Consider the following 25,774-nt stretch of genomic DNA (forward strand, 5'->3'; position numbering starts at 1 on the left):
TAATAACAGATATGGCATACGCATATAATTAAAATTGTTATTTGTTTAGAAAAAATAATGAATCTTTCTAGCTTCAGGGCGAATTTTTCTTAAGGTGATATGCTGGAAAATGTTTAAACTTACGAGAACGAAGAACGTGAGACAGGGGAAAACGTAAAGCAGTAACGAGCAAATATGCACCAAAATACTGGAAACAAAATGAACCTAGACAAAAAAAAAAAGAAAGAAGCCGTACACCACCTTACCAATGGACATGCGCACGCACGTACAAACGTTTGCGAAACACACGCTCATATGCAACTGATCTCAACGCACAATAAATAAACACGCTCCAGAAATCCCCAACCGTGTCTGCTCAATACTGTTCATACGCGCGGAAGACGCATATCAGCCCTCTCCACTCTGCGGTTACAGCCAGACGATGCGTGCGAACCGAGGCGCTCGCTACAACGCTCTGTTCCAAACTAAATCCGACCGCACACCGGCGCAATGCGGAGGGCAAGTTCGTCTGCTCCTTGCGCAGGGGGTAGCGGTGACGTCAGAACGCCAAGCCCTGATTGGCTGATCGCGACCCCCTATCTGAGCGTCGTCTGCTCCTTTGCAACGTCGTCTGCTCGCAATGTCGTCTGCGTCTGTCTTACCTTTCCTGCGACTTTCGAAAGGGCAGAGGCCAGGTTCACAAAACGATCTCACGCCAAAAATGTGCCTAAGACAAAACTTGAGAACAAATTCGTATTCACGAAACGAAATGTTCCTAAGTTTTGCGCAGGTTACGGCGAAATCCTACGACAGCTCCGAAGCTGTCTCAATCAAATCAGCATGGCCGACAGCGTCGCGGTCGCGCCGACCAACGGACGTTTATTTTTCTACGTGCGCTTCTCACGCGTCCCCATTTCAAGCAGCAAGGAAAGAGTAAAAAGTACTTAAAACAGATCACGAGGAACAAGAACGCTGGATCCATAAACACCCGAAAAAGCTCCAACGGCCACGATTCCACCGACAACGACCAAGCGAGCACGGCAGATAGGCCTAGCAGGCACTCCGACTCGGCGACCGTCTGCCCACGACCGGCTGGCGTGCTGAATGGAATATGCCCGCGCGACCCTTGTGAACCCTTCCCGTCTTATACTTTGATCGCTGACCTCAATTTTAGATTAAGAGGTCAATCTCTTCCTCTTGTCATCTCCTTGTTTTCCGAGGAATGGTGACTCTCGCCGGTGAAAAAGCGGTGAATCTCCGACAGACGCAGGAAAGGTAAAGCAGCCATCGCTTTGACTAGTAGACATAAAGCAGACGACGTTAACTGCGCCGACCCGCCGACGCCGTTAAAGAGTGAGAAGTCTCGCCGCACACGAAAGGAGGGAAAAAGTATTTGGGAGGGAACTTGCGGAGACAAACACGCTCACTCTCGGTTCTTAGCAAACAAACCTTGGCGCCTCGGGACACCTCGCCAGTGAGTCCTTTGACTTCCCTCCTTGATGCGCGTCGGCTAGTTGTTAGACAAAAACAACGTACCGCTCGAGTTATTTCGTCTGCCCCCTCTGAAAGGCGAAGTCGAGCTCACTCGACTTCCGAAAGTTGCAGGAAAGGTAAGACAGCCGCAGACGGCGTTGCGAGCAGACGACGTTGCAAAGGAGCAGACGACGCTCAGATAAGGGGTCGCGATCAGCCAATCAGGGCTCGGCGTTCTGACGTCACCGCTACTTCCTTTCTCATGCGCAGAAGACGAAAATGAGCCCACTTGCGAGGCGTATTAGTTTGAGTCAGTCGAGAAGTGTCCAAAGTGTATCAACACGGAGTTCATCTTCTTTGTACGTTTGCTACCGTCGGTGAAACCGATTACGCGCAGAAAGAAAGCGCAGAACCACGGTACATTGACAGTACATGATTGGTTCAGCCGGTAATAGTACAAAGGACAACGAGCGTCGTGACGATGCTAGCGGTCGTACTATGAGTATGGTGCCTGGAAGGCGTCTCCGACTGGTGTGTTTTCTGCGTCCGCGTCCAAAAAAGTGGTCCTTCGATTTCCGCCTGATGACGTCAAAGAAGTGCCATGCTGTCGCCAGTCACGATCCTGGCGGCGTCCCAACAGCTGTAATGTATGTGGCAGACGCTTGTTCTGACGCGGGTCGCTCTCCAGTTCGACAGTCCACTGAAGCTTCAGCAGTCAAAGTTTGGGACGCCGTGCCGACAGCGACGCTCGCGTTTGGCTGTAGTACTACTCACAGCTTCTCGTCAGCATTTCTACGACCAACCGCCACTCTTCCCCGCAGGGGTTTCCCCAAGAATTAAAATTAGGGGGGGGGGGGGGGTTGGGTTGGGGGGGGGGGGGGGGGTTGCAAGGCACAAAGAGGGAAGTAGTTTTCTCTAATTTTCCACTTTTCTTTTACTACTTGGGGGCAGAGATGCATGCGAGTGACGCCGTTGCCAGTAGATACTCGGCGAACATCCTTTCAGGACTATTTTATTTGTTTGCACCATCTGCTTGAGTTACAATCGGCAGCAAAAGTTTGCGGGGCGCGGTAGCGCCGACCGGAACTTTGCACACACTTTGCGCATGTGCTTCCCTTCGTGTTCGCAGACTTTTTTTTTTTTTTTTTGCTAGCTTTTGTTTGACGGGCACGAGATAACAGGGACTGGCGCAAGCTGCCGCCAAATATTCCTTGGAGCATGCGAGCTCCGTCACCCATCACGGTGGCTAGGGTTAAGGAGGTTATAAGTACTAGGATGGGGCACGCTGCAATATGTGTGAAGCTTAGTCATAAAAAAAGTTTAAACGATGTTGTGGTCAACGTGACCGTAGATCTCTCTGGCAATTGGTGCGCGTGACATGTCACGTGTAAGATGGATGGTTGATTGTAAAAGGATTCCTTGCAGGATTGCCCTCCGTCCGAATGCTAGACGAAGGCTAGCTACGGTAACGTGATGTGGTCATGTTGGCCTGATAAGTGAGGAGGGTAAGGAGGAAAATGAGAAAGAGGCGAGGCGTCAAGGGAGCATGGCTTGTGGACGCTACGCGACCTACGTCATGCCCTCTCCTACCCTTCTATCCTCCTTGGCTAGGGCAGACGCGCGGCATGATGACTCCCTGAAAGAGGGCAAGAAAGAAAAAGGGAAATGGCTACCGGCACTTTCCTCCTTGCTGGTGTGTTAGGAACGAATGGAAGACTCGAATGAACGCCTTGAACGCGTGTCTTGCTCCGAGTTCGCTTGTTTTCCTTCGCGGTTTCCTCCATTCCTTTACTTCCAGGATTTTTAAGAGCTAGCGCATTCAATGACGACAATCTCCTGGCACTTTCGCCGACGTTTTTGACAACCGCAGCAAAGGCTAGAAGCGCGAGCTCACAGCGTTGGCAGCTGCCCTTAATGCACGAGAGTTTGTGCCGGCCAGATGCTCCCTAAAGCTAGGAGCTTGTGCTCGTAGCTTTCCCTGCGCTACATCATAAGGTGAAATGGAGTGTAGATGGCGCTATACCAGTTCTCTCGTGCGCATTGGACGGAAGCGAGTGGAAAAGGCGTGACTGCGAACACAAAAGGAAGCGCAACCTTGAAACTTGACTCTTGAGAGCGCCGCGAGCCGTCAGAGGGCGCAGCCAGTCATTAGGGAGTTTTCGTAGACCGTGCCGCCCCCTCCGCTAAGCGTTCCGCAACGAAGAAGTTGCTACTGCGCCTGCGCGTCGATAGCCTTGACTGTGGAGTTCCCGCTATCGTAGCGGGTTGCGGAGGGCCTTGCGGGACGGCGAGAACGATCTACGAAAACTCCCTATTTCTGCTGGCGCTCCCGTGCCCCGCAAACTTTTTGCTGTCGACTGTACATTCAAAATACCAAAATACTTCTTTTGTTTCCATAAGCTATTGTTGGAGAGACAGAAAAGAACCCTCGGATTCGGTTTTCTGGAGTTCAGGACTGCTATCCCCCCAAACCAGTTGCGAATAGGACGCATCAACCTTTATTAACGCCCCTGGTCTGGACATTCCGCTAGAGGAAGGGAAAGAGACTGAGAGATGGCTGTCTTTCTTGATCCCTCTACTGGACGCATCCCATTGCCTTGTCACGCAGAGCAGCTAAAGCTGCGCTGTGTTTCCGCATAACGATTCTTGGCCGTGACTGGAAGGAGTGATTACTTACCCCCTGGTACGCGTGTTATGAACGAAGCGGCATCCTTCGTTTTAAGTGCTGCCGCAATCGGCGTCAGACTATTCCCGACGACTCTTCAACGCGCAGCGTATGCGAGTGGCACACAACGACGGTCGGTGTTTCTCGAGACTAGAGCCACCGGGCAAGAGTATGTGGGGTTCAATACCTGGCCCGCTGGTGGTCATTCCTATGTCAAAAGAAACTGGAACGTCGCCTGTTCATACCGAAGCCGGCAGTAGTGGGAAAATACGGCGAACCTCCGTCTTTAGACAAGACGACGTCGTGACTGGTACCTCATCGGCGATGGCCGCTCTCGGACGCTGAGTCTTTTCCCGCAAAATTAAAAATAGCCCGCCCCTTCGCGACGATAAAGAAGTGGGTTCCGTAACAGTTGAGAAGGGCCGTTAGAAGTTGCCCGAAGGCACGCACAGTGACAGAGCCTTCGCGTCTCACTTGAACGCGTTATACAAGCTGCTGGAGTTTTTTTCCGATGACGGCTCGGATGCCCCAGTAGTGTTTCGCTTAGGCTAATGCCACTTTCTTGGGGCACCAAATATTTGAAAGGTGTGACAAATGGTGGCGAAGCACCGGCAAGCGCTCAGGGTTTGATCCGGGAGCCCCTCTTTCACATGGGTTCATTTCACGCGGACGCCGTCTGAGCGTGTCAGCGTGTGTCTCGTCAAAAAAAGGAGGAGGAAACGGGAGAGAGGTGACTGAGGACGGGGACCGCGATAGTGGACAATCGGACCGCTTCTGCGAAGGTTCGTGCGCTTTCGTATCATATCAGTCGGGGTTGGCAGTGCCTGCGGAAGGGACGGCGTCGGACTTCGAACCGAGTTCTTCGCACCTCCGCGGCGGTGTTCGAACGGAAACCAGCGTCAGCTTGACACACGCGCTCGCGCCCTCCCGCACGCCTCGGGCTCGTGAGACCGGTCAAGCTGCTTTGCATCGCGGGGCGATTTGTCAACACCTCTTAGAATAATCGAAGTCTTTAAAGAGCCTCCTCGACGTCGCTTTGGCTGCACACGAGCCGATCGCTGACCGCTGGCGTCCGATCTGTGGCTGCTCTCGATCTCACTGTGGTGACGTTGAAATGCCAGTGCACTTGCACTGGCATTTGCTAACTGGCATATAGCCCGTTTCACCTCACGATCGACAGTAGGGTCGGGTTTTACGTGACTTGGGAGAGGAGGCGCAGTGACGGGTGGAGAGCGTACCACGTGCTGCGTTCGCAGGGTTGGATTTACCCTGAAAGCCTCGTCCGCTCGATGCAGTGTCAGATTTGCCGTTTGAGCTCCGGAGTCGCGCGATGGTGGGGTTCAACCGCGCTGTGGTGACGTCACGGCCCTCGGCGCCGTCTTCCTGGTCGCTTTCCATCTCGCTGCCGGCCAAACACGAATCGCGTCGGCCGACGACACCTCGCGCGACCAGCCCCTCCGAGCGAAAACTCGTATCGGCTCCGCGCCCAAATTTCCTTCTATCGTCGGAGCATCTTGGGAGCGACGTGACTGCTCGTCGTGTGGCGGCGGCGTCAGCGCCACGGCCGCCGCGCGTCCATTAGAGCCAGTATCGGCCGCCGAGCCACGAAGCCAACGGACGGACTGGAAATAGGACATTCCTTATCTGACACACTTTTATTCACGGCGGGGGCAGGAAGGCGGCCGAGGAAACGTGCCCGAAGCGGGAGGGGGTTGGCGCCCGCTCTCTCGATCACGACTCCGCCGTTTGACGCGGTCCTTTTCGCTCGTCTTCTCGCGGCCGCGACCATCTTCTCGCGTCGCCGCGTAAACCGCACTTGGCCGCGTCGGGCTGGTTAGCGGCGCGTGCTCGAACGCTGCTGACCCGTGGCGTCTCACTCTAATCGACCGCCGGTAACCCCGACAGAGTGAGAGCGCTCTCGCCCAGGGACGAGGAAAGAACGCGTCTCCGCTCCGCACTCTGCGAACGGTCGGGACACCGACGCGGGCTCGGGCGCCGACGAACGGCCCACGACCACGTTTCGTTCTCGTGGCCTGCTTCTACGCCGACTCGTGTTTCTGTGAAAGTCACGCCATGGCGGTGGTGCTGCCTGCCCGACGCAGCATGCGTAGATGCTTCGCTCGTCACAGATTGAGAATGGAGCACACTCTCAGAAATAGGGGGTGTAGTGCTTACACCGCTTGTCTCGTATATAACGCTCCAGAAACTACAATTCGACGTTCGGTCTACTGACGTCGAGCCGACGATACCAACTGCCCGAGCGGCCTGCTAGTCGAGTGATACAACTTATTAAAACGGCTAATGCACGCGTTAACGACTAACAGGAAAACACTCGTTTCCCTGTAGTCTTAAGTAGTTTCCTGTAGTTTTCCTGTACTCGCTTCCCAGCAGGGCCAAACAAAACACACGTTTTATTGGCCCTGCTGAAAAATCTGTGGTTTGTTTTTGTTGGTTTAGTGTTTGATACGTGCGTTATCTATTCAGTAAATTATATCAGACATCTACCAAACCGCTGGTAAAAGTTGGTTTCGTCAGTTCTGAGAGTGCAGAGCCGTGCGTCACTCAGTGCGTACTCATTGGCGTCACCAGGATATTTGCTTGGTTGTTACACAAAATTTCGCACTCGACGTCTTTTGTATGGTGTGTGTGTCTGTGTGTGTGGGGGGGGGGGGGGGTGTTCTTGTTCCTTTACAAAAGGTCGCAGGTTGAAAATTATTTTTCTGCAGTGTACGGCAATATATGACAGCCAAAAATAAACCAAGGAGGTTGTATATTCATATGCGTCCCAACCAAAACGTTCCCGCGACATTTTTACGATATATTTTACTTATAGATTTTAAACAAGTGTTGGCATAAACATTATTAGGTTTGCAGTTCTAATCGTAAGGGAACCTCCGGAAGTACTTCTCCATTTATTATTCATTTCCCGCTGCCTGGGCACAAAACTCTCGTGCATGGTGAACGGGGCATGAACATTTCGGAACCAACGGGTTATCTCTGACGAAGGATCCACGGGTCACTCATTCATTTATTAGATTTTGCAATACGGCTTTACAATAAGAACTGAAAAACATACTTCCGAATAGCCATCACTGTTAAAACACGAGGAAATGTGCAATAAGGCAGGCAAGCTTGTCTACACTTAGTTTCTAGTCTTGGAATAAAAATATAGCAAAGCCCATTTCAAAGATCCGATCGCTGTACTACACGTGTACTGCCCCTGTGAATATTTAGTCTCCCCGTTGAACAGTCTTTCTATTCGTAATGGGCAGTTTGGCCGGGGGTGGCAACTACCCCTTTTGCACTACCCTGCCGACGCCCAAATGCGCCAAGTCCCTAGCAGCCTCGAGCGAGCTCGCTGGTGTACGATCAATAGGGAGTTTTAGTCGATCGTTCCGTTAATTCCGATAGCGATACCCGATATTCTGCTGGCGCCTTTACGAGTGCATCGTATCATGGGATGGGTCTACTAAAACTTCCCAGTGAATTCCTCTCGCAAGCTATGTGCAGCTTGTGGGAGGTGTGGCTTTAGAAAATCGCGAGTGTTCGTGCACACGGAGCATTCTTGCCAAGCCCGCACCCTCGACAACGCTGCACACAAATTTGTGAGCTGGAGCGTGGACAGCTTTTGTCCATGCGTCTTATGGACAGATTTTACGCATGGACAAAAGCTGTCCATAAAGGGGTGTCCAAACAGGACACTACAAAACGCACGACTCCGACAAATCGTGAAAAGTGAAGCGGACGCTTCTATAGGAGCGTCCGCTTCAATTTTTACGATTTGTCGGAGTCGTGCGTTTTGTAGTGTCCTGTTTGGACACCCCTTTATGGACAGCTTTTGTCCATGCGTAGTGTGAAGTTTTCTTGTCTCAAGGTCGTGACTATTTCAGAAGTACTGGTGCTGCAGACGCAGTCTTCAAACACTGCCTCTGCAGTTTACTGCAGAGACCACCTCTGCGGTCGAATTCACGGCCGCACTCTCTCTAGCCCGGCCGTGAACTAGACTGAAAATTTTGCAGCATTGGCGAGATCACATTTGCCCACTATCCATGAGACGTGTGGTCGCTTATAACGTTGTCAGAATTATCGCGAGCCCTAGAATGACGCGTAATAAATTATCAAAAAATGTATACGCAAATCGAAAGTTTCGAGAGCTACCTGATAGATGACGTCAGTGTGCTTGCCCTCATCGTAAGCAGTTAGAGGGAAACGCGACGCTTAGTTAAATGCAAACGTATGAAACAGCCTCAATCGTGCGTATATGTTACGCGCCTACTGCATACCCCCAAAGCTACGTGCACCCGTCCGGATCTCCTCTATTTCATTGGCAAGGCATTCTGGATGGAGCGTAGTCCATGCAAACTCTGTTCGGACGTTGCGAACAACGGAAGAAGAGATATATAAATAAAAATATCGAATGGAGTAGCCGAGGCGGGAGCGCGAAGCGCAACAAATCCGGCAAAATAAACCTAAACAAAATCTTTTTCTTTTGTTGTTGTTGTTTTGTTTTGTTTTTTGTTTTTTTGTTTTTCAATTGACAGGCACGTTACAATTGAAAAAGGGCGACGCCTACACGCGACGCGCTCCGACACATCGAATGTTGTGCCGTATTTCGAGCTCGGAACTCGTTGCCACACGACACTGCTCTCGCCTAATGGAGCTACTACTCGACAAAAGTGGGGACCGCTTTCAATCTCTGGTCGGATCGCCGATCAGAATGCAGGAGACTGAGGAATCTTATAAACTCTTCGATTAGATTTTAAAGGAATGAAATTGTAACGCGAAAAAGGGGGACGACGACGCACATCGTCAACTTATTTTGTGTGTGTCTGTTTTTCTTTCGGTTTAATAAGTACGTCAGCACCCTCGTCAAAACGTTCGGTATTTCTTCATTTGCGTTTCAGAATTGCGATGTGGCGCCTAATGACGCTTTCAGCCTTCAGTCATAGTGGTAGATCCTAGGAATACTCTGCAATCGCGTCTACAGAGAAGTGAAGTCAAACAACTTTGGGAGTCGTTGGGGCTTCGGAAGCTGATTAGCTTAGCCAGTGGTGTTTGGTAATAATAGCATTGCAAATGCAATGGGAATATCCTATATAACGTGGTAACGAAGAATGAGGTTCGTTGAAACCCGAATCCTTGCCTTCGTCTGTCTCGTTGAACAGTGCTGCCCTTTGTTTTCCGTGTATTTGTTGCGATCGTGTTCGGGGACTTCCCTTCTGTTAAACTCGGTAACTTTGTGCTACAAAAATGTCGTTGTTGCCGCGGCGTCGGAGTGGACAAGAACTGCGGAAGAAAACGTTGATTCCATGTTATCAAGAAGATGTAGTGAAATTCACCGATTCAGCAACGTCTGGTTCGACTTTCAAATTGGGATCAGCGGCTCTTGCGGCACCGATCCTCCAGCGAGTCTTGAAGACTCTCGGCATCCGTGACCCTGATCTTGCAGGCGCTGCCTACATTTCCGAGCTACGCTCTCAAAAAATGTGTCTTACTTTTTTTTCTTTTTTCTTTTAAGTAAAGATTTTTGGGGGTATGACAGTTCATTTTCGTTATCTATTTTTATATTTCTTCCACCAGTTTTGGGAATTTGTTTGGGAATATATATCTTATAATAACTCGTCAGCATACTTCCGCAGCTTTCCATTTCGCCTTAATCAAAAAACGCGAAATCGAAACAAGGAATATACGGGCAAGGTTTTTGAAAGATAGTATAATAATGTGCTTTTATTTTTCTCCCTAAACGCGTTTACGAGTGTGAAGGAAATCCAACAAGCTTGTCTATAAACTGGCACGTTTGCCCACAGTCTGCGTGTGCGCAAGAACCCGTTTTTCAGGGAACGAAGCATCTGCGCTTGTCCAGTTCGGCAGCCAGCGCGTCGGCGTTACTTCAGACGGACGTGTGAGGTGAAAGCTTGTTGCCTTTCGGTGTCGGCGAAACCGAAAGTTCGCTTCTGTTACCCGAACTTTCGCGAAGGTTCTTCACGTTGTGACGCGCTTTGGCGATGCCAGTCGACGAGCGTCCTCCGACGGCATGCTATAGGTTGGTGTCGTCTGTGTCTCGGACTCTTGTGCTTGGCCTTCGTGCTTCGTGCTCGTGTACTGGCGACCGAGGTTGTTTTGTTATCCGAGGCATGTACCTCGCTGCCTCGCATTAGCTCAAGTCCGCCACGAGACACCGACCACTCTTGTTTCCAAACCGTGGATCGAATTACGATATATGTATATCGCTACCCAGGTTCTCTACCTCCATGCGTTTTCAGCTGTGACGCTTTCGCAGATGTGGTGAACCGACTTTGAAACATCCGGACGAAAAAGGCAAACGTTACTTTATCTACAGGGCTATTAGAAAAGACGGAGCAGATTTCATTTTTTAACAAACTCCAACAGGCAGAAACATTATCCATTCATCACTAAATAAAAGAAGTTTAAAAGTTTTTTTTTTTTTTTAAGTCCTCATAAATGTTTTATTCGATGCCACATCGCGGCGCTGTTCCTTGTTCATGCTAATAATAATAATAATAATAATAATGTGTGTATGTTTATGCAGCCGGAAGTTAGTCAACCTCCATGGGCATCTGTTGTCTCAGCTGTACATGAGAAAGAGATTGGAAAATGGCGAAGCTACAGGAGAGGTCGTTTTGCGTTCCGCAGTTTGCGAATGGTGAATCTATTAATAGTTACACGAAAGAAAGACTCTTTGTTTTATTTATGGCTGCTACTTTTCAAAGTCTTAGACACAGAATTAAGCTGTAAATTTGATAATTAAAAAAACAATTAATGCGTGTGTGGCAAAAAGAAAAAAAAAAAAAAGAGACCACCGTTTTGGTGTTTAAAGGGCTACTCCGGCCAAAACGAAATTAATTACTGGTATCGCTTTAGTGACACGAAATACGACCCCAGCCAAAATATTACTCCAAGGGGACGCCGCATCCCCACTAATGCCGGTAAACAAATGCGACCCGCTGCGAGCAGCTGCTCCTTAGCGGACCACCAGCGGGTTACCGATGGCTAAAGCAACGTTCGACAGGAACGTCATGGTCGTTCACCCCCCCCCCCCCCCCCTTTATTTTTTCCCCCGATCCGGACGTGCTTTCCCGTTGCGCGGTCGCGCAGTGTGAAGTGCACTTCTTTGAGCCGCTACCGGCGCTACTTCGGCTAGTGATTGGTCTGTTTAGCCGTTTCTTTTACCTGTAGCCCGTGTAGCTTCGGTATAGCCTTTTGTTTATTTGCTTGTAAGAACTGCAAGACTCGTTTTAACGAGAAACTCGGTGCGCACTCGCGCGCATCGTGGTGTTCTGCTTTGCGTCACTGCTTGTTTACCACACAGTCTCGTGCGTAGCACACAGGTCCGTAACGTCTACCAGCGAACAGCCGGCGCGTGAAGCTCATGGGATGTAAACATTCGCCTTCCAATCGGTCCAGCGTGTTACGCAGCAGTATTGATCAACGTTGCTCTTGCGGGATACCATAAATGACTTCAGAAAAATCGCGACCATTCCTATTTGTAAGTTACAACACTAATTTAGCCGAGTGTGGCTGATCATAAATTTATTTTTAAAAATGTAAAAAAAAAAAAGAAAAAAAGCTTGCCCCAGTCAAAAGTTACAAAGGAAAACTTTTAAATTCATATGTATTCTAATAGAAAAAAAAAAAAAAGTCGTTGTGGGGGGAAAATGTGGAGGGGAAAGAAAAGGTTCTTCTCACCTTGCTATCGTTCTGTTTTCGTCTATCAAACGTTCCAGTGGCCCACAGAAACTTTTTCTACCTTTGAGAAGAAAATGTCTGCCCATAAAACTTCCAGACTTTTTTTTATTTATTTTTTTACTTTCGAGTGCAGCAAGCTTTTATCTTTGATATTTTTTTTTTTTTTTTTTTTTTTTTTTTTTTTTTCAAATGAGATCCCAGACACGAACTTATGTGGTAAATTACAATGGCGTAGCTTACAAATTCGGTTTTTACGCGCCCGAGGAAAAAAAAAAAAAAAAAAAAAAACACGAAAAATCAAACGTATACAGCCCAGTACACGCGTGTCCGGGCTCTGCGGCCCGCGCCGGAGAGCCCCAAAGCTTCGTGTCTGGGACCCCCAGCGCGAAAGCGAGAGACCTAGAGACGAGTACGGATAAGCGCATGCACGGCGACGGCCGCCGAGTACGGCACCGCACGAGTTCACTCGCTTTCCAGTCGCTAGCTTTTGGGTATACGCACTAACTCTTGCTACATATGCTGGATATCTGCCACGTATACAGAATTAAAGTGCCACTTGGAACGCGTACTTGTTGCTCGAGAACAAGGCAGGGACGAGAACGACCATGACGTCACGTCTGCCTAGCGGCTGATTTCCAGTGTTGCCGTCGCCTCGAGCGGCTAGTTTCGGTTTTGTCGACCGCGCCCCAAACAAAATGTTTTAGGCGTCGATATCTTTTAAAACTACGCAAAATACTGAGACAAACACGGATCTCGATATACAGTTAAGTGCGCGACCGAAAAAATCCGCGTGGTCCTGGTATCGAACCAGGGACCGCTCCATTTTTAGTGGAGCGCTCTACCAACTGAACTAACCAGGATTTAGACATACATAAGTAGAACGGGATTTATCAGCTGCCACCAGTTTAACACAAACAAGGATGAACAGTCTGCATTTTAAGGTAATGATGATAATGCAATTGATGAAAAGGTGCAAGCTCCACTGAAATAAAGAAGACCCTGGTTCAATACCAGGACCAGGCGAATTTTTTTCGGACGCGAACCAGTCACCTAGCTGTGTTTGGAGATTTGTGTTCGTCCTTTCTTTGTTCCCCTTGTTCTCCTCCTCAAGAGATAATTTTCTTCATTCTTGTCCAGTTCGCTTGCACCTTTGCATTAATTGCATTACCATCAGAACGCGAGTGTCGCTGTTGTCGCGGCCCAGAAAAGCGCAGGGCAACGTGTTTTCGGTCTATGTTTTAAGATAAGCTGCAATCGTAAATCGAATTCGGCGATCAGCTTCGAGTGCAGCTGGTGCAGGAGGTGCGCGTAAATCGAACGCAGCAATCGGAGAGCGAACTGCACAAGCACAGACACCTGTCACAACCACCACCGCTGCTGCGCGACACCGCCGGAATCGAGGCCGGCGACAACGGGACACTTGTATGACGTCATCAGGCGGCAACCGAGGGACCGCATTTTAGGACGCGGTAGACGTCGAGACGCGTTCCTGGTGCACCATAGTTATGGCTGTATTCACACTTTCTCGAGCTTGGGATCCGGTAACTGTGATCGACTACAAGGACGTTCGGTGTACCTGCAGTAAAACGCATTCATGCTTTGTGGTTCTCCGTAAGGACCGCGCAGGCGACGGCGAGACTCTGATGCAGCTGTGGCCTTGGATGCTGAGCGGTTGCATTATCTATTAAAAGAAGGCTATCCCTTCATCTCGTTGCGTTGCAGCGCTGCAGAGGCAAAGGCGCGCGCGATAGCTCATCTTTGCGGATTGTTTTGTCGGCACGAGCACACGCGCTCACAGCTCCACGGCACTACGTGAAATTCTTGCTTGGAGTGTAGCTGCAGGTTTCAAAAGGCGCTACGTGCGGGTTGCCAGGCCGATATTAACGTTTTCTCAAAACGTTTGTGCAACCGAGGCAGTTCCCAGATCAACCAAAAATCGCACGAAATTCGGAATATGCGAAAATCGTTTCCAACTGTTCCTGAAAAACGGCGAGTGTTTCTATTTACTGTTTCTTCTAATCTGTGTAGAAGTTCTTCGTTTTTCACGTTGCGCTTCTCGTGCGTTTTCTTTTTTTTTTTTTTTCACAGCTGTTTTAGCTTTTAGGACTTTCGTTCAATTCGGCACAAAGTATCTTTTATTTTTTTTTACCAGACGCCATTCTGGGAGCACGCGGGTAGAGTGATTAACGCGGGACAGCCGCCCAACTGAAGTTAAAACGGTTTTTCTACTTTCAATAAATACTAATTACAAGTTATCCCTAACGTTCATAACTAAATAAACTTGCCTTAGTTTTTTCTTCTTCTTTTTTTCACATAGGCCACGTATAGTGGCCTATGTCTAGAAATATATAGAAAGAAATTCGAGAAATGTGAGCACCTTGCATCCCCTCAACTCGGAACCAGAACAAGCGGCCACGTGGCCTATAGTGCGTATCGTAGTATGCCGCCAACGCTAATCATAGCCACGCGCTGGGGTTGGCAAAGTGGAAAACGCGTGCTGAGCTCCAGGCACTGTTAGATTTCGGCTATTCTCATCACCGCAGCTATACACTCCGTGCGACGCGACCGGCGCGCCGCCGCTCGGCCGGTACCGAAGGTAGGCAGTGAGAGCCCCACCAAAACGAAACCGCGCCGCGTACGTTGGTACGCATTGAAGTCGGAGCGTTGCGGTTGCGCTGGGTTGACAGCATGAACTGCTGTGTCGTTAAGTGCTCCAATAGTAATGCGTCGTATCTCGTGGGGACGAAGTTTCAGAGTTTTTCACCTCGACGACGTTTTGTGCATGGACAGCGAAAGCGATGGACCCATGCCGTACGACGCGAGAAATTTGGTCTCCCGATCATGTCTGCCACTATGTCGACACTGCTGACATATTCTACACTGCCGCTTTGCGCTCTGCGTTTGTCTTCGTACCAGTAACGCCAACATATCTCAGCTCGAACTGAAATGCCATTCCACACTCGTGGGTATGAGGTGCGAATTTCGTTGAAGGAATGCCCTGGAAAGAAGTTTCGTCCCCATCGTACGTGTCGATGATATTTCCGGACCAGTATGGTACGCAGTCTGTACTTCAGGAAGAAAGATTCGAACGGTACAAAAGAGTGAAAAATATGAATCTAAGGAAAACTACAATGAAACTTGGAATCTCTGGACAATCGATGTTTGACAATGAAAGTTTATGTGGTGTGCTTTCTTTTTTGATCAGCCTCCTTTTGGATGTGAAAACGCTGACACCCTGAGTCTTGAAGACAACAATTTTTTTTTTCTCGGCTTTAGAGCCACCTATCGCAAAGTAGTTCGAACTGGAAGTACCGTTCACTGGTCCCTTCCTACCTGTAAAGTGTGCACCTTCCGGCCATGATGAGTGGTATTCTCTTGGCAGCATTTGACGGTCAAAAACGGTTCCCATTTAGTTACGCCGGCCAAAAATATTTCCACCTGGTTAAACTATGCCATCTCTTTTAGGTATAATAAGTGTTTTGTCAAGTTACGGCTGTCCAAGTACCTGTGTGCCGAAAATCAGCACCTCGCACAACCAGATTACTACATAACAGCTCACCGCAAAAGCCTTTGACGGCCAAACCGTGTGTTGGCCGGCAACTTGGTTTTCTCGGTTTGGAAGCCACCTTCCGTAACGTTGTTTCAAGTCGGAAGTACAGTGCACTATAGTCCCTTCCTACCTGTAAAGTTTCCATCTCCCACGACAAGTGGTATTCTCTTGACAGCCTTTTCACAGTCAAAACCGTTTCCCATTCAGTTACGCCGCCCAAACTAAATTTCCACCTGGTTTCCCTATGCCACCTATTTTTGCTATTATAACTGTTGTGTCAAGTTACGGTCATGTCCAAGAACCTGCGTGTCTAAGTCTGCACTTCGCACAGCCCGGTTATAACACAACATTTTGGGTCCATTATGGGATATTCCAGACAGCTTTATTACTTTATTCGTTCGAACCATAACTTTCACACTTGCTGTCTTAATAAAACTTGGCCCACTTAGTGCACGAATTTAGTGAACATCTCACTCGCCTCCAAATATCATCGACCCACCAACTTTAGAGCGACGAGCGAAACAAATTTCCCACTGAGAGCAATTATGGCGGCGGCCATCTTGTTTTTGGGAAAATTGCCCAAACCCCTTTTTCGACCGCAACTAGAGAAATTATACCTATTGACGATTCAAACTTAATATATAAGAAGCGGAGAACAGCTAAATGCCGTTCTTAAATCTGCCCCAGCACTCATGCAATGTCATCCTCAACTTATCGGCTTAAAAAGCAAAAGTTCCGCCCGTGCGCGCTTCCGCCGCCACGGCTTCGCACGCGAAAAGGCGCCGCAGGCTGCTGAACGCGCCTCGCTGTCGAACGCCAGCTCCTCCGCTAGCGGCGCTACGCGCGTTTTTCAAAGCGCCCCCTATAGTTCCCGCACGGAGTGTTATGAGCCGAAGTCGAGTGCTCACGCAGTTCTCGTGTCCAATCCATGAGCCGCGTTCGACTGTCGTCAGGCGGGTGGTTTCGATACCACAATTACGTCATCAAGCTTTGCGAAGGCAAGACTGAAAGAAATAGTCCCCTTTTATTCTTGCGTTTTCACTGCGACAGTGCCTTGGGCCAGACCCAGTGCGCCTCTGCGAAGTCACGAACATTCCAACTCGATATCGTTGCATGACCCCTTTAAGTACGCTCTCGCAGAGCACATGCTCGGAGGAGCAAGCTCCAACTCAGACCCGTTTCATACGATGCGTGATGTGTCCGATTGCAGTGCTCTGCGACAGGGTTCCGTCGTTCCACCTAGTTGAAATGTCACTGTGTCGCTGCAATCGCTCTCCCCTTGCAGCGACCTGTCACGTGACCGGAAGAGGCAGAGCGGAAGTCATTCTTTTGCCTGCTGTCGACACCCGTGTTGTGCCGTCAAAGTGTGTTTCTGGCAATGCGAGAGAAGGAATGTTATCTATCCGACGTTATGTCGGCCACCTGGTTCAGCGAACTCCTGATTCGCGAAACGCACGCTCCACGAGCCGGACGGGTCATTGGGAACAAAGTGAGATATGCTCTGACACTGGTCGATAATGCCGGTACGGAAAAGAGAGCTCATCTTGGCTTGCTATTGATGCAGAAGCAGGAGTAGTCCTGCTCTGGCGCGTCCTCGCTTTTCATTCCGTCAGAAATGACAGTCACGTTTTCTTGGACCAGCTGTTTCGTCCCCACTACACGTGACGTGCATCTAGCTGCCTTTGTGGTGGCATTGTTGTTGAACGCGTACCTACCGCATCATACACTATGCACGACTGAGTTTTTTTTCTTTTTTTTCGGCAAGAGCCAGTTGGAATTGCGGGCGCGAGCGCCTGACTTCGCTAAGTTAAGCCTGATTCACATGGTGCAAATTTTATTTGCGATATCGCAACTGCAACGCCGTTCGTGCAAAAAAAAGAAGAAAAGGAAGTGGAACGTCACACTCATGTTGCTTGATTCACACGATTCAACTTTGCTTACGATTTCGCAGCTGCGACGTTAAATACTGCAACTTCAACCACGATTTTTTTCCCCACAGTAGCGACGTTAGGATTGCGAAAGCAAATATAATCGCGCCACGGGAATAAGACGTCTGCCTTTGGCTGCATGGGGTGCTGCATATTGCGTAAACAAAACAAACTCAAGTACCTAAAGAATTTTTTTTTTATTTCGTAAAATTTAATAAACTTATATAATATGGTGGCAAATCATTTCTGCCTAAAAACACCGACACCCCCAATATTTCTTTTTTTTATTTTTTTGCCAGGTGATTTAGTATGGTGACAGAAGACTACCCAATTAATGTTTTGCTACAGTCACGTATATTTTTAATCAAGTAAAAGAACGCAACTGCTCCAAACCGAAACTGAAATACGAGGGAGTTAATGGCTGCGTCATGTCGACTATACCCAATTTCACCTAAAAACCCAGCAAGTTTTGCGCATTGCTCATACCCGGCGCGGAGTGCGTTCTTACGATATTTGGTTGTCGGAGAAAAATGCGATGCTTCTGACATTTGGAACGTGTACGTCTTGATAAGATGACATATATCTGACCTCAAATTCACCTCCATATATCTTAATCCTCCACATAAAAAAGGAAATCACTAATGCTCCACGAGGAGCCGGACATTTTTTACTACGGTTCTTGAGGGGAAAACGAAGATAGGAAGGAGGGAGAGACGTAGATGAGGAGAGTTGTCGGTAATCGCGTAACTACACCCAACCACGTTTTTTTTTTTTTTTTTTTGATTGTGCGCAAACGTCAAGCATTTTGTGCTTGAAGTTTGCTCCATACAATCGGTCAGGGATGGGCAAAATACATGCAAATATGTATCGAAATACAAATACAAAATACTTCGTCAAAAATGTATTTAATTACAAATCTAATTACATTTCCAAAAAAGCAGTTAAGTACAAGATACAAATACAATCGAATGTATTTGGTCTCCTCCAAATACTTTTCCAAATACATTCCTCAAAATTTGTGTCAGCGACTTCAGGGCACCTGCAACGGGTTTCTGGGTATCTCATTTTAATTTTGCATCGCACACTCGGGAGTTAGTGTGCGAGGCTCTAGTAACGTAATAGAAATATAATCACAAAAAAATGTAATCAGCTTGGATGTAATAGGTGAAAAAAGTACAGAGCTTCAAACAGCTTTTTATGTCGATTACATTTTGGTATAAACCAACAAAGAACCGAGATGACCAAGACGCTCAGCACTAGCTAGAGAATTTTTTATTGTTGCAACTCGCACCAGTTACGAAAATCTGGACGACCCGCGCATTTAGAATGTTCCAGGCAAAAATATGGATGGAAATCAGTCTGGAAAGCATCACAAGTTGTCACAGGCACTTATTTAGCCAGTCTGCTTGTGAACGTCGATTTCGTCACTATTCTTGCCCTGGACTAGCCCGTAATCACAGTCACTAAACGCTTGTGCTTGATTGAGAGACACTGCATTCGGTGCAAAACGTTGTTTTCTTCCTGCTCTGGACAGTGACAATAAATTGGCGGTATGTATTTTCGTCCACAAAATTGTATTTAATTACAATTGTATTTAAAATACCCACGTTTTAGTATTGAAATACACACGTCAAATACATTACCCAATTTGTAATTAAACACAAATGCAAAATACAGAAAGTATTTGAAATACTGCCCATCCCTGCAATCGGTCATTGTGCACGTTCGCCCTCGTCGTGTAGTCACGCTTCAAAAGAGCGAGTCGGGGCAATGGTTAGCAGTTCGAAACCAAGCAAACGATAGGGTATAGCGAGTGCCAACCAGCAAGATTCAGTCACATCTCCATCGCGTGCCGCTACTATGTTTACTAGCTGAGACACCCCAGTTGAAAATTTCTGGCCGGCTAAATAGTTCAGATGTTTCACCGGGTCCGCAGTTCCCGTACATTCGACGGCGCTACTCGTTTCGATTGGGAACGGCTGCCGATGCGTACAACTAGCACGTGATTATATATAGCACACACATTAGGTCATTCTTAATTTTAATCAATTCTACCTTTGGCGCGTCATCGAGCTTCCAGCTTTTGCCGGCACCCCACCACTGCTCTGCCCACGCCACCACCGCCGGCTCGTTAGGCCTATAGGCCTAACAAGCCTCGGGGGTAGCGCATCCTCGGAGCAGTCCACATTCACGCACACACTCGGCCAGGCGAGCGCTCGAAGGTTAACTGCATGTGCACACCAACACCAGAACAGCACACGGCAAATACGTCAGGTTCAGATCGCAGAAATGAGCGTCTCGCACACTTCGACTCGCCCCGACTTCCCGAATATGGCGCTCGCGCGAAGGCTTCTGGGATAGTCACCGTCGTTGGTCTGCGCTCGTCGACGACGTCGTTATCACGTAGCAAAAGTGTGGCTGGCCCAACGAGCACGTAGTTTCCACAGCACTGTCAGCTTCGGGGTGAACAGGGTGGGGAAAGCAACTTTTGTCTGAATTTTGAGCGACGGGATACTCTTCTAGGGGGACAACCAAACAAGAGGGGACTCCCCCCTTTCCGTCTTCTTGAACTGTTTGGTAGAATGCGCGATTTATGAGTTGAGGAGGAAAGCTAAACAGGAAAAAGTTGGAAACTCGTTTCCAATTTTTTCGCGCCGATTTTTTCACATACCGTCATGGTATGTGAAGAATGATAACCTTGGTGGTATGAAATGCGCGCAGTTTCTTGTTAGCTGTGGATTAATGTTTATCCGATGGTTGTTTCTTTTTTTTTTTTTTTTGCGATGGCATTTATTAGTTTGGAGAGCTTCGCTTTGCGCATCCGCCTATTAGCGTACCAAAAGTTACCAGCGAAAACATGTTGATGCAACACGAGCGCTTTTAAGTGGCCGAATTTCCTCGGTGTCTGTGTTTTGTAACACATTTCTATCGCAAAAGGTCAGCTCGGACGTGTTTCATGTAGGCTCGACAGGGGGTAGCCACAGAAGTGGACATTAATATCTACTATGCCCTCACACCTAAGATGTGATTCGTGGAGGTCCGAAACCAAGGTCACGAGCTTCACGACCTACAAAGTTGACAGTGCGGTGGGAGCTACGCGCTCGCCGAACCAATCAGCCGCCTCCCTTTCAACACCTGGCACCGCTGTCGCATTGGCAGGAGCGTGATCACGTGGCGATAGATATATCTAGACGGATGGCTGACCCTACGAGCGCGTATCTTTCCCCGCATTGTCAGCTTAGTGGTGAACGGAGTACTACAAGGCTGCACTTAACTAAAGCCTGTCAGAAGGGCATTTCCCTGTGACAGCGTGTATATCTCCTCTAGCATTCATTGCACGGCACGTGGGCCGTCATTCTAGTCGATTGATGAGCACGGATGAGTGCCGACATACTCCCAGCGAGCGGAAAGATATGCGCGTTTGCTAGCTCGCTTTCCGCTGACGAGTTCCTCTGTCGAGATCGTTCGTCAAACCGACGAGCTAGCGTCTCCCGAGCCGAGACTTCGTAGACGTCGGACCCGTGCGCGGAAAATCTCCGAAACACCGAAAAGAGGATAAAGCAGCTGCACGCCAAGTCGCCTTGGGGGTCGCTTCTCCCACGATATCCTGGGAAGGCGAGAGGCTGCCGCAGGTGGCCACTGGCTGCTGCCGCTGGTGCTTCTGGCGCTGCCGAGGAATGCGGCCCCTAAAAGCCGGGAAACAACCCGAGGAGATTTTCTCGCCGAAATCCGCGCCGGCCGACCTGGCATTGTGTGCGTCTTCCGTGCGCGCGCCCTGCTCGATGCTGATCCCGGCAAAATAGACCTTTCTCAAGTAACGAGCACCGTCCGAGGGTTGTCCGCGAACTGCAAGTAAAGAGCGACCCACCAACATGCCTCCGCCCGCCTGGAATCGTGCAGTTGTTTCGGTTTTCGTTGCTTTTGATACTCCGTATCTACCGATGCGCAAGAACGAATGGTCAAAAAAGACGCGCAAAGATTAGTGCTACGCGCGTTGGTCGCGGATAGTGGATATCCACTATGGGTCCATATCACAAGAGCGAATGACATTTTAGCGAACGGCGACATTTGAGCGAATGCTCGTTTTAGCGAATACCGGGGGCGCGCGTTAACCCATCCGTCGCGCTGCGCTTTACGCCGCTTCGCGGCGACAGTCTGCGGCAACTCATTACAAAAATATGAACTCACTTGGCCCACCCGAAAACGCCGCTTCGCGGCGTCCGACTATTCGCTAAAGTGTCGTTCGATGAAACGTGGGCGTTCGCTAAAACGTCATTCGATCAAGTGAGTGCCTCCCATCCACTATCCAGCAGAAAGCAAGGCCAGGGGAGAGGCTTACTGAAAAAGGTCCTTTTTTCTTCCTTTGCGCGTGACATTGGAGAAATGGCTGTGTCATTCCACGAATGCGGGCAATAAATACGCGGTGTCCGTCATTGCTTATGCGGCAGCTAGACTACAGACTGGACATTTGACGGAAAACTCGGGTTGAGCAACTTTAGGTTGTGTCAAGGTTGCAGAGTTTGTTATCAAATGACACTATAGTCGGGGACAAGTTGAAAACCCAGTAGACGGCTCGTCTCGTGCGTGAGTTCCCTGCCTTTGATAACGCTTCCTCGAACGCGCATCCAAAGACCGGCCGAAGGCAACGAGCGCGTGCTGGAGGCGGGCCATCTACTGGATTCAGCCTGTCACCGACTGGTTACAACTAGGGTGCCTTCACGTGCGCTTTGCTTAGGGTAGAGACATCTGGCCATTTTGTCCCACACGTTTATTTTTGTAGGGCATTGAGGCACCCTAGTTACAACTGGATAGCTCTAATAGACCCCTTTCGAAAGTCACGTGCCGATCGGAAGGTCGGAACCACCGCACAATGGCGGGACAGCCAACATCGTGGAAATGAAGAAAGGTAAAAAACACAGGCGAGCTGGTGAATGATATCAATAGTAACCCTGAGACGTTTGTCTCTTGATAGGGGAACAAAAGAGTTCGTAAGTGTTGTTGGGTTCAGTCTGACCTTGGCCAAATGCGGAAGTTCCTGCATTCCCTTTTTGAGTTAGTGTCCCTTTGTGTTTCGGGCTTGTTTGCTTTTGTGTGTGTTTGTCGGTATATGTTGAGGGCGAGGGTACACTGCCAAGTGGGCGAGGAGGTCTTTTGAATTGTGTTGGAGGTCGGTGACATGGGGGGGGGGGGGGGGGGGTATATAAGACAATGGCTGTTAAACTTTTAAGCTGTGTTAGACACTTCGTTTTTTTTTTTTTTTTTTTTTTTTTTTTTCTTCTACGTTTTAGGGTTACTATGGGTATCATGGAAGTCATTCCATATAATAGCGCGAACGTCGGAGCGCGGCCAACGCTAGGAGCAGATGAGCCAACCAAACATCGTCGAAAGTGCAGCGTCACTGCGCTCGTGACCTTTTTTTCTGCGGGTGTGTTTTGGCCTCTAATCGAACCAAACGCATAAAGTGTTGAAGCAATGGTGAGGGTGCAGGCTAGCTGGTGTTGTAAACCCGAGACTGGGGATACGGACAAGGGACAAACACAGAACGACACGGCATAAAGTGTGCCGTGACGTTGCGGTTTTAGTCTGCCACGGCTTGATTATTTTGGCAATAGGTATATCCACTCACGAAGACGTCCATTGATTTTCTCGATGCTTGGAAAGGTGGATCCTTGTGAAACGTACCTTCTTCCGAAGGCTTGCTAAAACCAAGTGCATGAAAGCTTTTTTTTTTCTTTTTTTTGCTTAACACTTAACCGATATTAGATCGCCCAGAGCCTTCGCCCTTCATCACTTATGCACTATACTACTATCGAATAAAAGATGCGCATGCCCGTAGGATCAGGATATCCACTATCCAGATTCCGCAGTCTTTTAAGTAAGTATCACAAGACGTCAAGAAGGCGGAAGTGTACTTCTGCGATTTATGTTACCTGTTCTCTCTCGGTAGACCTCGCTTGCAATGCCTACTACATCTCACAAGTAGTGTGTGCAGCACTATCAGACACAGACGCAAGAACAAAACTCTGTACAAAGTGTTTTTTTTTATATATATATATATATATATATATATATATTTCCTTGCACAAAACATTTTTCTTTTCTTTTCTGGAAACCACGGGCTCGCGTCCGTTCCTTGCGAGCTGGTCGGAGTGAGCAGGTCTCGGTGCCCTCTGCCTTTGCCGAAACATATCCATCCAGTAAACCGTTTTTCGGGAATTGTGCATTTACAAAAAACATGGTCTGATGCATCCAACCTTTAGGACGATCGATTTGTCGGAATCACTTCCGTGCAGCAGGCCCTGAGAACGTGCTTTAGGAAAGTGGTGAGCGCACAGGTGGAGAGAAAAAGAGAACAAATATGTGGCTCTCCCAATCAGGCTGCTGCATCACATTGGTGCTCTTGTCAACAAAACCGCAGGCCCTCTCTTAAGGATTTTTTTTATAGCAAATAAAATTGAACAGATACACTTTTGAAGTCAACATTGCCTAGTACCACAGTGACTCGGTGCGTTCTCTTCTGCGTTCCTGGATGCGCCTGGTCAACGCACCTTGCAGTGCGCGTGGGTCGGGCTTAAAAATAGGGAGTCCAGTGTATCGTTTTGGCTTTGCGATAACGACACTCGATACCTGCATGCACAATGGGTGCTGTTCACGCAGTGGTTTCTGCGCAGTATTGGGTATCGTTGTCGGGGTGCAAAGATTATATCTGGACATAAGAGATCGGCGCTGGCTAAAGCGTGCTTTACATTATCAGACTCGGCGGTACAGCAGTTAGGAAACCTCGTAATCTAAGACACTAAGAAATAAAAGAACGGACAGCATATCTCCCCGTCGTTTCAGCTTACTTTGTCCATGACTGTACTTTCTTCCAGGCGGTCTATGTAATGCTGACAGCGCGGTTGGTTGTGAGCGAAAGATTACCCCTCGGAACATCCAGCGCTGAAATACAGTATTCCCATAGCTTCGCTTGCTTTTCTTGCCGTTGCTGCGAAAAACCTTACTGCACATTGCCTTTACCACAAATGTATGATACAATTGTAGTGAATGGGAGACCTGTGAAAATGATAATGAAGAGTTAGTTCAAGACTTCATAGCCTCCCGGTATTCCAGGTATGTGACAAAACTATAATCCCAACAAATATATATACTTTTTTTTTTTTTTTTTTTTGAGACTTTTGACATTGTTGCGAGATGCGCAATGGGGCAGTCGTAGCGTCGGGAGTCGTTATCGTAGTGCAAGACATTCTAAAGCTCCCTAATGGTGGCAGGACCATTACGGGTAGCGAAGGGTCTATCTGGAATTACTTGCCGTAGACGTCGATCAATTATGATCCGCGTAGGTCAAGCGGCTGAAAATAGCCATCCTGCTTCTTTTTTATGTATTCCACATCGAAAAGATGCGGTATTCGGGATGCTCCTAAGAGGTTAACCACCCAAGAAATATCTACTAGTGTCTAATTACCATTGTTACACATGTGACAGTTCGTCTCGTACATCTGAATTTGCATCCACCAAGTGCGCACAGGTGTCATACCGCAGTCGAGCTTCTACCTGAATGACGTAACAATACAGATGTGCAGTCATACACGCGGTCCCAGCCAAGGATGAATGTACTATCGGAGCCAGCACCACAACATGGAGCTATCCGTTTTTGTCTGTTTTTAAAGGTTTATTCGGTTGAGTTTATTATTTTGAAAATGTTATTCTAGTGATAGTCTTATTATGTTTTTCATCCCTTCACGGTTCGCGCGGCTTGCTGGGACTGGAGAAAAAATAAATCAAATGAAGACCCATACTCGTGGATGATGGTTCTTTCTCTTATGACCTGGTCGTGGTGACGGTACGTCACGCACACCTAAACATTCGCTCACTACGCAGTTAGTTTATTGGAAATGTACGTATGCTAACAGCTGTGTACCGGACACACTATCCTGCAGCGGAATGGCTGACTGCTTTTGGGAAGCTTTCAGAAATTAGAGAATTTTAATCATCAGCCAAAAATGAGTAGAAAGTAATATAAACCCCCATAACGGAATTCAAGTGAGACAATAGACATATTGCAATATTACCTAAGCATCAAGGATGTAGGGATGGGTGTTCCACGCGCCGCACTCGCACGCCTTCCCCCCATAAAAGATTCGAAGTAAATAACCAAAAAAAAAAAAAAAAAGTTGACGAACGCGCGCGCAAGATGCCATTTGTTTTTGGCATTTGCTTTAGAAAAGTTACTACTGCTGACGCCAGCACGTGCGGCGCGTGGAACACCAATCCCTGCAATATAGCAATAGGTCTATTGATTGTACAGTGTTGTGATTGAGTACAGTTTAATTTTTCAAAACGTTGGCAATTAAAAAAAAATGAATGTACAGATGAAAAATCCGTAGTAAAAAAAAAAAAAAAAAAATCTGGCTATTCGCAGAACATTCTTAATGCCCCTTTATGCAGAAAAATGAGATATATCTAAGTGCATTT

At 48.2% G+C, this 25,774-nt stretch overlaps 1 protein-coding gene and 1 non-coding gene across 2 annotated transcripts in view; one reads left to right on the forward strand and one right to left on the reverse strand.

The window, feature by feature from the left end:
- The window catches only part of LOC8039718 (all trans-polyprenyl-diphosphate synthase PDSS1), a 45,451-nt gene that overhangs the window by 7,013 nt on the left and 12,664 nt on the right, over positions 1-25,774 (forward strand).
- Positions 12,612-12,684, reverse strand: Trnaf-aaa. The gene has a single exon. It is a non-coding gene; the product is annotated as a tRNA-Phe (tRNA).

The sequence above is a fragment of the Ixodes scapularis genome, unplaced genomic scaffold, assembly GCF_016920785.2.
Source record: "Ixodes scapularis isolate PalLabHiFi unplaced genomic scaffold, ASM1692078v2 PGA_scaffold0__279_contigs__length_252992795, whole genome shotgun sequence".
Classification (NCBI taxonomy): domain Eukaryota; kingdom Metazoa; phylum Arthropoda; class Arachnida; order Ixodida; family Ixodidae; genus Ixodes; species Ixodes scapularis.